The 15,503-nt window shown below is 32.5% G+C and overlaps 1 protein-coding gene across 13 annotated transcripts in view; it reads right to left on the bottom strand.

Moving 5' to 3' along the window:
- LOC118181291 (FMRFamide receptor-like) overlaps nucleotides 1–15,503 on the bottom strand; it is a 647,035-nt gene that overhangs the window by 125,137 nt on the left and 506,395 nt on the right. For 2 of the 13 annotated variants that reach the window (XM_085806844.1, XM_085806845.1), the window contains exon 1: nucleotides 3,922–4,648. The exons of 10 other annotated variants lie outside the window; for them this stretch is intronic. The gene's annotated coding sequence lies outside the window, so the exon portion shown is untranslated. Of the gene's footprint in view, nucleotides 1–3,921; nucleotides 4,649–7,060; nucleotides 7,516–15,503 lie in introns of those variants that run through there. One more of the 13 variants, XM_085806843.1, reaches the window with a different exon arrangement.

The following is a 15,503-nucleotide window of genomic DNA, read 5'->3' on the forward strand; positions in this document are numbered from 1 at the left end:
GTGCGTATATATGTGTGTATATATACACTCGTAACATACGCACATACATACATACACACGTTCTTATCTATATACACGCATAGATGAAAGCATACACACATGCATACATACATACATTTCTGAATCCGGTCCCGATAACAGAAAAGTACTTAATATTTATTAGCTATTTAATTTTAGTTTATGTATATAAAAAACTACTTTTATTCAAGTTTTGGTATTTGGCAACATGTTCTTAAACCTATATATGTATTTTTTGAGTTTTGAAAAGAAAAAGTAATGATCTTCTAGAGATGATGAAAGGAGGTGCACTAGCTAAAATAAATTTAGAACCACTACCTGTAGCATTTCTGTTGCAATACAATTTGCTATTTCTTAATGAATTAAAAAAATAATCTGAAAGCTTTCATATTTTATATTACATGCAGAGGGGCGTTTGAACATTTTGTGTGTTACCTTTATTTATTGAATATCATGTTCTTCGCACTTAAATCATAAATTCAACTCTATCAGCAATATCACAAAATAATTTAAAAAGAGAATACCTTTGGAATTTTTGATAGACAGTCTCGCTCCCTGAAGATAAAAACTGTTCCCCCCCTCCCCTTACAGTGTTGGCATTGCTCGCTTTGAAATTGTTAAGTTTTTTAATCATAAACTGGTTAAAATTTTACAAAATATGAAATAGATAACAAAACAAAATCTAAATTTGGGCTCCCAGATGCCCATATTCGAGTGGAGGACTACATTATTCAAAATTTGATGTCTCAAGGTATAGTTCTTTTTCCACAGTACGAGGAACATACATAGATTCATGCAGATACTTCATTATTTAATTTCTTTAAATATAATGCAGGGCTCTAATATTTGGTGGCAGCAATCTGAAAAGCGAAACGCCGTTTATAGTGAACCAACGTAAAATGCCAAAACAAAATTAATAGTCCTTCTGGGAAAATTGCGCCTTTGGGCTAAAAAGAATATATATATTTTTTAAATCTCAAATGTTTACAAAGAGAATGACATTCATTTTTGTGCATCTTGCATCCAATTAACTTTTGAAAAATTACATATTACCTATATAGATATGTTCTTTATTAAGTCTAACTGAAATACAGCATACAATTATTAAATTAAGATTTAGTAGAAATGTTATTTTTTTGAATGAGATCATTATAAGCGTCACTGATAGAATTTAAATATTTAGAGAATTTTATAACAATAGCGATTCTATTAGCTATTCTACTACACCGATAGAAAATGTGACCGACTTCGATATTATATATTCTGCAAACGTTTATTTCCCTGCCCCCTGGAAGAAAAATGAAACAACTTATGTTTTGTGCAATGACAAAATTTACAAGATGGCGAGTATTAATGGCATAATGAACATTTTAGAATATTATAATGTACATGATCTGTCTGGGAAGCTCGTAGATGAAGTACGTAGAAACCTAATTTGCTATTTATGAGGTATCTTAATATGGCCACGTTTGGGAAATAACCCTTTTCGCTACTAATATACTTTTCCCAACTTAAGTTTCTACATTTTGATCTTCTGTTGCAGGTTTATTTCTGCTAAATTATAAGGTATTTTCTCCCTCCTTTCCATCTGCCTTGTGGTGTAACTGGATACCACCCCCCCTAGTATTTAATCGGGAGATCCGGAATTCCACTTCCGGAAAAGCCATTGTATATCCTTCATGTTTCCTGCATTGATATAGCATACTCACTCTTAAAGGGGGGAAATCTATAAGGTTTTTTCCTCTCTCCTTTCCGCTTGCCTTCGTGGTGTAATTGGAAGCTTGACACATAATCCGGAGATCCGGACTTCGAATCCCGGCAAAGCACATTTTTCATGTTCCATGCATTGATATAACCTAATCACTCTACAAGGCGGATTATATAAGGTTTTTTCTCTCATTTCTGCCTGCCTTTGCAGTATAACTGGAAGCTGCCTGAAGAGTTTTATCGGGATGGAGTTCGAATTCCGCCGAGGGTATTGCTGGGTTCTTCGGTTTCCTGATGTCGAAAATTCTAGTACCTCTATAACAGTGGTTCTGAAGCTATTTCGCCTAATGCACCCCTTTCATTGTTGCTAGAATTTTATCCCCTCCCTTCTTTCCAAAGCTCGAAAAATACAAATACTGTAAGGATATTAAGTTTTACTCGCGTTTATTTTATTTTAAAACTTTACCATCTTTTCTTATTTTTCACTTCCGACCAGAATTAAATGCGTTAACTTGTTTATGCAAATTTCACTTGCTAACGCCCAAATATTGTGGCTTTTTGCTAAGAGTTAGAGAGAGAGGGAAAGTGAGCCATCTTGCCACTGCATTTTGTACGGAGTTTCAATCAGCTTGTGTCCACCTTTAAGGCCAGAGTTTTCCCATTCTGTATTTCTCAGATCATATTAAACTTGTGTGAACAATTACATATTTTTCTTAAATATAACTCTTCAGCATTATTTCTAATAAGTAGTTGTTGATTATGCTACACACAGTACAATAGCACAGATGAAGGCAGTTCTACTCTCACATTGTCAGTTACGCCTTTCAAATCTTCTTGGGAATAATTAAAATAATTAAGCATTAATTAATTAATTTTGAGTACTTTTGAGCGCTGCGTAATGAGCTTCAAGAACCAATGAATTCTGGCTCCTTTCCTCTCGAGTTTCATGAAACGTGTTTCGTTCTCGCCATCTCTACTACGCATAATAAAATATTTTATAAAACAGCCATTTATGTTATACGGTCACCCAAATTGGAAAGTGGTTAATGATTCCGACTGTTGTACCGAAGGGCCCGCGTTCGAATATTGAATCATGAAGAAGACACGGATGTAATTTGTTCGTCCCTTCAGAGGAGATGGTTTCCATAATAAACTGACCGACCTTAGTAGTGGCCAAAGTCTATAAATGGCTAAAGTACGTCATTGGAAAAAACACTAATAATAATGGTGAAAAAAAAAAGAAAATCTGAAAGTTTTCAGATTTTAAATTACGTTCAAAGGGGCGTTTTATTAACATTTTGTCTGTTACCTTTAATTATTAAATATCACGTTCTTCCCACCTAAACCATAAAATTCAGTTCAAGAGCAGTATCGCAAAATAATTTTAAATTGAGCATATCTTTAGAATTTTCAATACAGTCTTGAGCGCTGGAGATAAAAATGTTTTTTATGTACAACGTTGCCATTGCTAGCTTTGAAATCCCTGAGAATGTTACTAAAAAATTCGTTAAAGTTTTGCAAAATAGGAAATCGATAATAAAACAAATTCCAAGTTTCAAATTTGGGCTTCCACATGCCGATATTCGCAGTCATTCAAAATTTGGTGGCTGTATGTACCGTTGTTTTATCACAATGTGAGAAATATAAATACATTTATGCAAATTTTTCATTATTTAATTTCTTCAAATACAATGCAGGACTCTTAACATTTGGTGGCAACAGTTTGAAAAGTGAAACGACATTTATAGTGAATCAACGCAAAATCGCAAAACGATAACCCTTTCGGGCTAAAAAAAAATTATAAGGTATTTCTCCCGTATTCTTGGCATGCCTTCGTGGTATGGTGGTCTGCACGCTGGGCTCGTATTCCAGAGGTGCACGGTTCGATTCCCGGCGAAGGCGTTGCAAATTTTTCATTTCTCCTGTTTTCAAAAAATACCTAATGTCTCTACAAATTTATATTATAGGAAAACCATACTTCTACTAAAAACAAAGATCACCCCGAATATCACCCTTCGATATCATGTCAGTGTTGTCAGATGGAAAGAATATTAGTTCACAAATCTTCTGAACATATTACATAACGTCACGTAAGGATATGCAATGACCCCAAAATTCGAAAGACTTAGCTACGAATCTTTCTGATATTAATAAATAAATAAATAAATAGGTAAATAAAACTTCAGATATACATACCAAATGGGTCTAAAAAGTTTTACCCTATTCTCGCACACCTTTTATATTTACTTTCAGCATACAATCTTGGATCCATTCAGTTAACTCCCAAATTTTCTCGTAGAAGTAATACTTTGGAATTTTCAATTTACCTCTCTAGTGACGGTTTTTTGAATCTTTTCAGCACTGTTAAAATAATAAACTTTGATGTCAGGTTTCATTTTGCGGAACAGAATGTAATAAAGGTGTCAAATCTTGTGACTGACATAATTTGTTTACCAGAAACTGCTTGATGAGAAGGGAATTGCATGAAGATGCAGAGCTGAATAGCGAAAACCAATTATTCGATTGAACGATTTCATGTCTAGCCCGTTAAATTCTCCTCAGAAATTTGTCCATTACGTTAATATACCTCGGTCCCTTAAGAAAAATACTTTTGTGAATTATCAGTTTGCTATTAAGAAAAGGTCACAAACATGATTTTGAATCCAGACTTCTGAAATCACACTTCATGTAGTTGTAGTGAAACTTCTAAAACACAAGTAGATAACTGCGGTTATTTCTCTAGATTACTATCAAAACAACATATTCAAATTTCAGTCACATTTGTTCTAAAATGTCTCACATTTGGATTAAATCATGACATACATAAATTCGATATTTTCTTTCTCTTTACAGTCAATTGGTGAGGGACAAAACGAGATCGGTTTTCTTTTTTTCAACACCTTCCATGACAATGGTTTCAAACACTGGGTACATGATGGTCTTTCGTTATTTTTCACTACCTGTTTCTTGAAAAGAAAACAGTTCCTTTTAAAATGTCCTCTACTCAATACATGAGGGCTATCTTCCTTCAAGCATCCTTTCCCTCAGGCAAAGAGGCCGCATGTTATTTTGCCATAGTCAAATAATCTTATCTTCAGTTTTATTGCTGCTGCTTTTCCGTTTTATAAAAAAACCTCTATTGCTATTATTTGCTCTGCTTTCGAATCTATGACATCAGATATTGACTGGATCAAAGTAAACACTTAAATGCGTAGAACATTCTGTTCGCAAGCACATGATATTTTAGGAAACGTAAGTTGAGATGTCACAGTAATAAATCCTTTGGCAAGTTTCTCGAAATCGATTTAAAATTTAGTCGTAAAACGTTGTAAGTGCACTGTCTGAAAATTAAACAAATTTGAGTTTGGAACGCTACTTCGAAGTAGATGGATATTAACTCAATCAAAACTTACAGTAAAACCTTTCTAACTGCTACTTAAGAATTCATTATTTCACGAAATAACGGACATGATTCTGATATAAAAAATACATATGTTCAAACTTGTCTGCATAGTTGCTCTTTATGCCAAACTCTAAAAGTAAAATACGCAAAAATGAGAAACTAAAAGTTGTTACGATAAAATGTTTTATGTAATACAGAAACAGATCGGAGTAAAAGTAGTAAAGAGTATTTACGTTCGAGCATATATTAATTCCTAAAAGGGAAGGAGAAATATATAGGACTATAAATTAATTTTATTCAACAGAAAGAGTAAAATACTCTCAGTAAACAAGAAACCACGGTAACTGAAGCTTACTGTCTGAAGAGACTGGTTTTATTTTTGGCTTGATGTTGAAAATGACTGACAGTCTCTTCGTCTAATCTCTATTCTACCATAATTTTATTAGGTCTTCAACTGCGGAAGAATTCAACACATAAATAGCTTATTTGATTGTTTAAAAGGTAAAAATTTATTATTTTTAATTCATTTCTCTTGATTTAAAACAAACAGAACATAACAAATAATACAATGGAAAATGCAGAGAGTATTTAGGCATTTTCGAGCGATTTCGATAAATTAAAAAAAATACTTATGCTTTGGAATAAAACTTTCCGGCAGCAGTTTACTATTTGAACTGAGAAATACCGTCTGCTAATCTTAAATTTATTCTTCTTTCAAAATGTCGCATGTAAAGAAGTTGTGGATTGAAGAATATGTTTTTGCTCTTTCCGAAGTAAAACATTTTATTCTACAATTCGAAAGTTTTGTGAAATGGATGGGATTGAAATTTCTAAAGTAACATTATTAGCTGGAAAGAGAAAAACCATCCATCATTACTTCAACATGAAAAAAAAAAAAAAAAAAAAAAAACTCCGAATATCCTCCGATAAATGTGCGCATCTGTTTCTAATATTTCTAAAGTTAAATCTTGGTAACAAGAGAAAATCGCCGACGTTTCTGCGAAATAAATTGATTTAGTACCGTAATATTTATAGCTGCTCAATAATTAATTTGGATTCGATATGAAGATATTATTATATTTAGAAAGAAGTAATTAATTCATGAAAAATATGCAGTTAATGTATAGAATACATTTGCGTCTATTCAGTAAGCACGAAGCAAATGTTAAAAAAATCTGAAAGCTTTCGGATTTTATATGATACATTAAACTTTAATTACATTTATAAAACTAAATGTGCTATATTTGTAGCCTAAAGATGCAATTTGCCCATAATGGCTATTAATTTCGTTTTGGCATTTTGCTTTGGTTCACTGTAAATGGCGTTTCTCTTTCTAAATTGTTGCCAACAAATGTTAGAGCCCTGCATTATATTTAAAGAAATTAAACAGTGAAGAATCTGCATGAATGTATGTATGCTTTTCCCACTGTGACCTAGAGACATCGATTTTTGTAAAACTTTAACAAATTTCTAATTAACAAATTCAGCGATTTCAAAGCGAGCGATAGCAGCAATGTAGGGGGGGGACGTTTTTATCTGAGCTCTCGGGACTGTGTATCAGAAATTCTAAAGATATGCTTTTTTAAAATTATTTTGTGATGCTGCTGTTGAATTGATTATGGTATAATTGCGAAGAACATGGTATTTAATAAATAAAGGAACTCCCATTTGAGAGCAATATAAAATCTGAAAGATTTCTGGATAATTTTTATGATTTTTATGATAATTTTTATGATGAAATAAACATTGCGTTTATTTCAATGCATTATATTCATAAAAACAGACCTTCATTTAGATATACGCATATAGAAACAGCTTTAAATGATTCTTTCGTTAATAAATTATAAAGAGCAGTAAACTGTTAATTATAGTTAAAACTGCTTAATATGCATTAAATAAATGCTACCTAAGATATATTAATGTTTACTGTACCTTTTTCCGGCATCTTTCTCTTGATTAACTTCTTGGCAAAGAAATAGTTTGACTTTTAAAACGTTCACTTTTCAAAAAAAAAAAAAAAAAAAAAAAAAAAAAAAAAAACCTTTAATTTAATTACTTTTGTTTTTGTTGGCTATATAAATAAATCATATCTGGAATTCAGCAAACGACTTTTAAACAGCAAACAGCGAATGTTCTTCCAATTGACAGAGCGAAGATTCTCATTCTAGGTCCAAATGGCATTGTTTATACACGTGACATTTAACTCACCCAATAGCATTATTTTCGAAAGTTACCACACCTTTACCTTCTCAGAGTATTTCATGTCAAAGCCTCCTTTTAACTAGTATATACATGATTTAATAAATTGTAGCACGCCATAAAGACATCCATATGAAACGATCAAGCAAAAAACAGCTTTTTTTAACACAGGTAATACACACATGCTATATTTTTTTACCTATGAAACTTTACAGGGAATTATAAACCGCACGCAAACACTCGGATTGCAAGCAGTCTCTTGCATTCTGAATGAAAACACCTGCCAGACATTTGCAATAGCAGTTTCGCTGGAACAATGGACCAGATGGTTTCGACGTCGTCCAGAACGTTGGCATCGGAAGCATACTAAATTATCTTGCACGTTCTCTGCCGTCAAGGACGGTCTACTCGGAAAGAAAAATGCAAACAATATATTATGTTGACGATCAAATCCTAAAAGTCATATCATTTCCTATTTATTCAAGCTCTTGGAAGATTAGTTTGACAGAAGAAGAGAAAGATGTCATCTGTGTTTCTTCAAAACATATGAAGATGATTAGCATCCCACGGTGATGGAGACGCTGGTATTGACTGCGAAATTTAGAAAGTGCGATTAATTTAATAATGAAAGCAAGAGATGTAAGATATGATAATTGGAAACTGACTTTTAAGTAATTAGTTTGAACTTAACCCTTTCGCGGGCGCAAAGCTAAAATAGTCTTTTTTGGGATAAAGTACATTATAAACATAATGATCTCAACCCTCTTAAACATTATTTGGTCGTAAATAATTTTTCGGATCAGGGGTCTTTTGTCTAGCGCGTGGCTAGAGGTTAAAGTAGTAATTCAATTTTACTGTAATAAACAGCAAAAATACTCCAAGAGGAGTTGGATTTTGCACTTCTAAAACTTCAAAAGACGGACCACTGTCTTCTGCAAATTCTAGGAGAGATCTGGTAGTAAAATACTTATTCCATTGCACTTGCAGCTGAGAAGTAGAGGGAAGCTGTAACTCCTCAATTTCTTCATCATCAGAACTAGAAATAATATTTTTAGTCCGCAAAGTCTTGAGTAAAGTCTTCCATCAGTATCACTATCATTAGATGCTGCTGAACCATCATCTGATGGCAAATCTTCAAAAATAGCAAGAGCCTCTTGTACAGATAAGCTCTTTCTAGACATTGTAATAAACTTAAAATAATTATATCGAAATTAAAATAATAAAAGAAATGTACTATAATCTTATAAAAGCAGAAAGCTAATTTAAAATAATGCAAAAAAAATATCCACATAGAGAAAGTACCCTAAATATCGTCTCTCTAAAAAACGTGAACATTCTGGCCAAACAGAAAAAACTATACTGAGAGTCAAATCAAGCCCAAAACCTCATCACTTGCACCCCTACAGAAATATAAAACTGTCAAACATAACTCTTCTCTCAGGTAGAGGCAACGCGGCGTTTTCAAGGTCAGTGTTACAGTTAAAATATATAGTCGAAACTATATATATGTAATAATAAAATTCCATAATCAAGAATACACTTAAAATTCTAACTGTATGTTCTTTTCATTTTTAATGGCGACGTTCTCTTATTCGAAAGTACGTGGAATTAAATCCACAGCCCCGTAGTCAAGTTGTTTTTCCCGCCTTTTCTACACGTACAGTTATAGAATGTTCTGGAAATATTTAAAGCGAACTGGATTGGCTGACGAGGCTGACGTCATTTCTTGGAAGCTCTGCCTTTCCAGAGGCTATAAAAGGACTCGCAAAAGGAATATCGGGGCTTTTTCTTAAATGTCACGATGCAGTAAACTTCATACATAAAGTTATTAGTAATTCTTTTTATTTACTCCGGATATCTGATTTTTGTAACTTCTATTTCTCCTGAATAATAATAAATGAATCCTGTTTTTTAAACTTATCGTCTGATTATTGAAGCTACGACTAAAGCTGATACATCACATATATATATATAAATGTAGTTACAAAATGATGCACAGAAGTCGATTTCATTTACGAAATAGTTTACAGAAATCAATTTGCAAGCATTTTATACTTGCAAAATTTTATGCTTGCAAAATGTTGAGAGAAGGAGTTGAATTGAATATGATCTGCCTTCTCTTTATAACATTGAATCAAATTTTGATTGCATTCCTCTCCCTATATATTTTTATAATTTTTGTATTTCCCATATCTGTAGTTCTTCTTGTTTGGCGACTATTGGTTGATTTTTTTATCTTTATGAATTTAGTTTTAAATTTCTTATTTCTTGTCTCTATATATACTATATGCATGCTATATCCGAAATCGGAATTTGATCACTTTACAAAATGGCCACATTGACGATATGGCTATCCACTTCGCTGCCACTTAACAATATTTAATGAATTTACATTCGAAAATCTAAAAGCCTTTTAGCGAGGAAATAATTTTTTCAATTTAAAAAAAATGGCTTCAAAAAAGTGTTATAAATTTTAAAAGTTGAATCATTTTCATTCTGTACTTAAGTTAACTGCCTTAAAAGAATTTAATTAAAAGTAAACTTTCGAATTTTAGCATTTCTACAAATTTTATTTAGAAACCAATATTTTTAAATTAATATTTTTCTAGCGTAAAAGAAATACCTTACAAATTTGCACTAGAAAAATTAATATATGCTGCTGTCTTTGAAAATAACTGCTTACAATTATTCAGCAAAATTCATATAACTCCAACAGTCTGATCATGTGACGGCAGTCTGTCACTTGTTTGGCAAATTAGGTCATAGGCCATGGAAAAAATTTCCTTACTTTCAGTGTTTTCTTAGATGTGATGCTCGTGAACATTGTAAATTACGTATATATTTATCAATGATGTCAAGCGAAAAAATTGTCGCAATTTGAAGAAATATCTTATTTGATAATTATTTTAAGTTGGAACAATGACTCATTCATTTAAGAGTTACTGTTTAGTTAAGAATTTTTTTCTGAAGCTCCCTATTTCTTTTATATGCTTTGGGATGTTATAAGAAAGAATATTTGAAACGTAAGCAATTAAAATTCAGAACATAAACAGTGATACCAGAAGCATTTGAAGCGAAGTTTAAAAATTCTGCAAAGTTAAATGACGTCAGATTTCAATTTGAGGTATTTATCTTTCAGATAGTCTGTAACATTTTGCCGTTGCAACGACTTGAAATATTTAACTTTTACGCAGTGTAGCAGATCATGATTTACTGAAGGAAGGAAAGCAGCATGAATTAGCATAAATTTGTTGAACTAGTTTATCTCTTCAGCTGCAGAAGTGCAAAGAACGAAAGAGAAGCCAGTGATAAGAGAGGATAAGGCGATAAGAATGAGAGGAATAAAATGCAGTTACTGGCGCCATCTATGGATGAAAAATTAAAATAAAAGCTTTGAAATAATTTCCTTAAAAGATGAGGGCAAAAACAAATTAGAATTTGAATTCCGTAACTGAAAAATTTATATGAATGTGAAACGCCTTTAAAAATATACATCGCCAACGACAAATGTGTGTCGAATAATTTCTGTCGAAGAAAAATGGAAAAAGGGGTATTCTGACCAGCAGTGTTGGGCAGCTAATGACTTATGCAGTTTTCCTCAAACACACTCTTCATGTTAGCGTGAAATGTTAAGGCTTCCTAACATTTCGCGTATGTAAATTAAACAAACATAGTATTCGCGTATGTAAAATAAACTAACATTTCGACTAATGTAAATTAAACAAACATAGGCAAGGAATTCTGTATATAACCGAAGAGTCCATATCCGGAATATATCCTTAAGTATGGAGTTGCGAATTTTATTTACAAAGGAGAAAACGACGCGAAAGTTGAAAATATATGCAATTTTATAGTTAACTAACGGACTGAAAGGAATGATAACAGTATTATTATAACCTTCTAAAACGAGAGGGCGTTTTCTGGTGTGTTGAGATGAGAATGTTTTACCCGCTTGGTGAATAATGTTACGTGAAAAGTCTCTATTAATAGTAACTACTTTTAAGTAAATCAGTTCCTGACGAAGAGCCGATTTGGAGGAACAAACTTGAAGTGCACGAAAAATGAAGGAATAAAAAGAAGTTGACGTTTGTTTAGTCGACTGACATGATATGAAGTGAAGTGTAAGGCAAACTGATGAAGGTTTATGATAAACAGAAGAACTGAAGTTGGATATTTTGCCTGTGATAGGAGGAAGGAACCTAGGAGGCACGAACATAGGAGGAACGAAAGGGAATTGGATGTTTCATATTCAGAAGCAAAATGAATAGCAGGATCAACGGAGTTCATTGTTGGAAGAACTTTGTTCAAATCATCTTTATCACTATCAAACAGAGAAAAACGTATTGTATACTTAACGGAGCAGCACAGAGAAGTTTAAAATACATATACCGCCTGTTGCCCAATAATGTTGGTCAGAAAATCACATTTTCCAGTTTTCTGAGGCCAAAATTATTCAAAAACATCACATTCACGAAAATCTTTCAGTTCCAGTTAACGATCCTAATTCCAATTTGTCTTTAATCCTCATATTTTAAGAAAGTTATTTTATAGTTGTTTCATTTGCATTAATAGATGGCACTAGTGGCCTGATATCCTTTCTCTCATTTACATCGCCTTATCATATTACTGACCTATCTTTCGTAATTTGCACTTCTGCAGCTGTTTAACTTAATTTATACAGTCATTTGTCAGAATATACCATTTTGTGTTCCATTAAATCTTTGTCTTCCATATTACAACCTAAATTGATTAAAGGGCTAAGCAAATGAAAAGCAATAATCAAAATTCTTAATAGTTTTATTTTTAATAATAATTTTAATAATAACAATGAAACTAATAATTTTTACGAATAGTCGCAGCTTTGGTGTAATTAATTATAAACGTTTCTGAGGACGTTACGTTATATACTCGTACCTTCTGCACAAAACCTTTTTATACTCTATTTTGCTCGTGATGCTAAAAAGTCTGTATAACAAAATTTTCTACCAAATCTCTAAATTAAGCAAAACCTTCTTCTTCAGGACAGTAGTGTTCAGAAGTTAGAAACTTCCGTTTCTCCTTTACGTCAAATTTTGAAGTCGGATGGGAAGGAGCTCAAAACTTTTTCAGGTCGTTACTTAAGGTTAATTGTCTGCTCGTTATTCCCAAAGTCAGGTTTTCAGGGTTCTGAAAAAAGCATTTTTCAGCCGCGTTTGTAATTATGCAACTCGCAAATATCTTCTTAATGTAAACATTTAATTAGTAGATTGTTTGGCCAAACTCCAAAATATACGGTAAGGAATGCCAGTTAATTAACGCCCAGTTTTTTCAATTTTCCAAGTACCAGCATACCCTCGTACATTTAGACAGCTGATGTTTTCTTAAAAATAAAAGAAAATATTTAAAATGTCATTAATAAAGCATGGTGAGCATACACGGGAAAAATGTTCTGGAGCTAACTATAGTTGAAATATTTAAGAACAAATTAATGGAAAATAGCAGAGTTTTACTTTTTTAAATCAATAGTTAAAACTTTTATGAACAGAAAATTAAACAAAAGAAAAAGTAAGCATATAATTATAGAATGAAGATAAAATGAATATAACCATCATGGACATGAAAATTTTCACAACACTACATTTACAATTATAATTTAGATGGTAAAATTAATAAATGTTACGAGTATTATACCATTTATTATGAACATGGTGCCAAGTCCATTTTGTGATAAATTTAAAAGTAAAAGTTATTGCCTCCCAACAACTTAGGTAAGGCAGATAGTGTTTTCTGATGAAAAATTCGATAATGAGTTTTCAGTGAATAAGCTCCTATTATTAGGGTTTCCACAACAAATTTTCACTAATTTTAGAATGATGTTTGTCTGTCTATGTGTATCGCGGATAAAAATAATTGTTTTCGTCCACGATATCTCTTACATCACACATTATTAAATCTTACATAACATTTTCTGCTTTCCGCTCTTTCTGCTTTCAGCGTTCGTTTAATAAGTGGATTAGATTTTGAGTAAAACTAGACAGCCCAAATTTGTGTAAATCTTACATAAATTTTTCTGCTTTCCGTAATTAAATTTTGTGCATTTGTATAAAGAGTTGATTAGATTTTGGGTAAAACTGGAGAATCGGGAATTGTGCTTTACTGAAAGGTCCTAATAGTTTTTAAAGCACAAGCGAAAGTGTTACTTTACTTGAACTCATAATTTTTAATAAAAAATACATTGAAATATAATCCAGACTTTTTATTTCGAACATTTAAGACTTTTGTATTAATAGAAATAATTTATTAAATTTTGGCAAAACTGATAAACAGGAATTGATACTTTATTTGAAATTCTGGGCACAATTTCGTAAAAAAATATATTATGATATAATCCAAAACTTTTCATATTTAGTAAAACTCCTGTATGATATACAATCACTAGCGATAACAATACATTATATTTTGACTCCGTGTGATTAACTAGAAGTGGTAATTTATTTAGAACTTTTGAGAGATTTTTGCGAAAAAAATATGACTCTCTACTATAATAGGATTTTAACCTAAGGCTATTTCTGCTACACTGTTATGTGCTTACAGGCTATTAATGAACTGAATGCCCACACAATCGATGATAGCTTGATAAAATTTATTTTTCCAAAAGAAATAAATACTTTACAGTTTTGGGGCTCTTAAAAGAAGTACTCGCGCAGCTCTTCTCAGCGGGACAGAGCACAATCAGCAGCTACAACTTCAGACTTCTAATAACGTTAAACACAACGGGATGCAAAGGGCTTCCAAACAGCAAAGCTCGCACGGTGACTTTGAATACTCCAAAATCACATCGGAACTAAAAACGGAGAACTAACGCTCTTTCTGATCTTATACAATCCCCCCCCCCGTCATCCAAGAAATTTCCAGCACCTTTCGTTTCTCCTTATTACTTGAAGAGATATACGGTTAAAGTTACATATAAGGGCTGGATACGGTTGCAGGTACATATAGAGAATAATTCAATCGCACTTAGTCAATTGCAAGACAAATTTTAATTATTCAATTACAGGACAAATTACAGTTATGCAGGGACCGAAATAAAATGTCGCCAAATGATCCCCAAGTTTGGCGACTTTTGGCGATTTCTAACCAAATTTGGCTATAAAAATTAAAATTATCGTCAGCTTAGCGATATCTCGCCAGTTTAGTAAGACAGCCATTGACCTCAGTTCAGAATAGATTTGTTCATGGAACCTTATTCTCCGGGCAGAGCTTCACTCTCTTCAGACTTTTCATATTACTTTATACAAAATTCGTAATAATACCTATAAATGATATCTTTCTATATAAAGCCGTATAAGTCAAAGATTTTTATAACAGCACTGCATTTTCAACTTTAAAAGTTTTATAATGTGGGCATGTTTTTAAAATATGCACTCTCTTTCTCTTGCACTATTGATGATGAGAAGGCGCAAAAGCAAATAGCGAAAACACTTTCTTCTTTACTTCTTGCTTATCCTGGAACACGCCGCAGTCACTATTCAGCAGTAATTACAATATCTAATGATCATTGTTTACTAATACCTAAATATCGCGGGGATATACGTGCATTTCAAAATGAATTTCACAGAAGAAATTTAAATTATGGTAATCTTTTCAAAGCAATTATTTTAAAATTATAAGCACGTAATTTCCGTTAATTAAAAAATGATTAAATTATATTTTATTTCACTGCGCAATAAAATACAATTTTTAATAAAAAGAATCAAAGAGGCAAGCGTTTAATTACGAAGATATTGTTACGAAATGCTCAGCTGTGGTAAGATAGCTTCCGCGTAAAGCGAGTTTATGGTTGCCAGAAAGTGGCAAGGAAAGGCAGATAGCCTGATTTGGTGCACAATCGTCTATTTGGCGATTTTGCGAACATTCTAGAACGAAATATTACCGGTTTTTCCAAAAATGCTCCCGAAGGCAGGTCAAAAGCTATACATACCCTGCTTGTACGCGGAGTATCTAGAGTACGTTGAATTCAATAGTAATGTCTTGAGTTCAGAGATGAGCTCGAAAACGATCGACTAATGTCGGCAGCTGTACTTTAGTTCTTTTCCATGAAGCTGTGAAGCTGTCTACACCATTGTAGCCTGAAGGCTGTGTTGCTGATTGTTTCCGCGTGTTTATCGTAGCTTTTTGACGACTATAAACGTGCCTT

The sequence above is a fragment of the Stegodyphus dumicola genome, chromosome 12, assembly GCF_044657685.1.
Source record: "Stegodyphus dumicola isolate Sdum_Otavi_A_Nest chromosome 12, ASM4465768v1".
NCBI lineage: Eukaryota > Metazoa > Arthropoda > Arachnida > Araneae > Eresidae > Stegodyphus > Stegodyphus dumicola.